General features: G+C 39.3%; 1 protein-coding gene across 1 annotated transcript in view; it reads left to right on the forward strand.

Moving 5' to 3' along the window:
- LOC119594043 (protein YIPF5-like) overlaps positions 1-856 on the forward strand; it is a 6,171-nt gene that overhangs the window by 581 nt on the left and 4,734 nt on the right. The window lies entirely within an intron of this gene.

Below are 856 nucleotides of genomic sequence, written 5' to 3' on the forward strand. Positions count from 1 at the left end.
AGCCAGTTAGGATTCCCTCATACCCACAAGCGTGGCTCTGACGGTAGGGAAGGGGATGAAGGTTACAACAGGCATTACAGGTCAAAATGTGAAAGACATTTACAAAATAGGGTATTAAATCTTTTAATGAAATAGAGAGGGCTATACTCCCTGTGACCTGCCTAACAGCCCCTTACCCCTCCCCATGGCATAGGGGGGGAAACACATTATATCCTCTAATTTTTTTCAGCAAGATAGAGCGTAGAATGTATTTGTGCACAGAAGTCTTTGTTTTCTGAACATTTACCATACTAAATTATCTAATTCAGGTAGCTTTGGCTCTGTAAACTCCCCTAGAGGGGCTGTTACCCCCAAGCTGCAGTTCTCCCAGGGAGGAGGGGTCACATGGGATGCAGCCACCTGCATTTGATTATTTAGATTATATGCAGTTTATTATATTTCCTTCATATTTTAACCTGCCTGTCGGTCTTATGTACCATCCTGCCGTGAAGTATTCTTTGTATTTTCTGGCTGGGGTTGATAGCCCCCCTTCTTATGGAAAACTATCTGTAGACCACAGTATTAGGTGAAGAAAAAATATTATAATTTTTATGATATTTTTAGGTTGAAGGTGAGAAAATGTTACAGTTTTTATGGTATTTTGTCTGTTTGATGTATAGAAAAATATGTGAGGGATGGTGTACACCAAAAGATTTTCGAGGTATGTAATATTATCTGTGTATTTTCACAGGCTATTGGTGCATACAGCAATATTGTTCTGTGCTGTATGTGATACGTGTGCTCAAGTTGATATAAGGACATCATCTGGTGAAACTAGAAAATCAACCTATATCTGCCCATTTCATCACCTAAAGAA

This window comes from Penaeus monodon, chromosome 33 (genome assembly GCF_015228065.2).
Source record: "Penaeus monodon isolate SGIC_2016 chromosome 33, NSTDA_Pmon_1, whole genome shotgun sequence".
Taxonomy (NCBI): Eukaryota; Metazoa; Arthropoda; class Malacostraca; order Decapoda; family Penaeidae; genus Penaeus; species Penaeus monodon.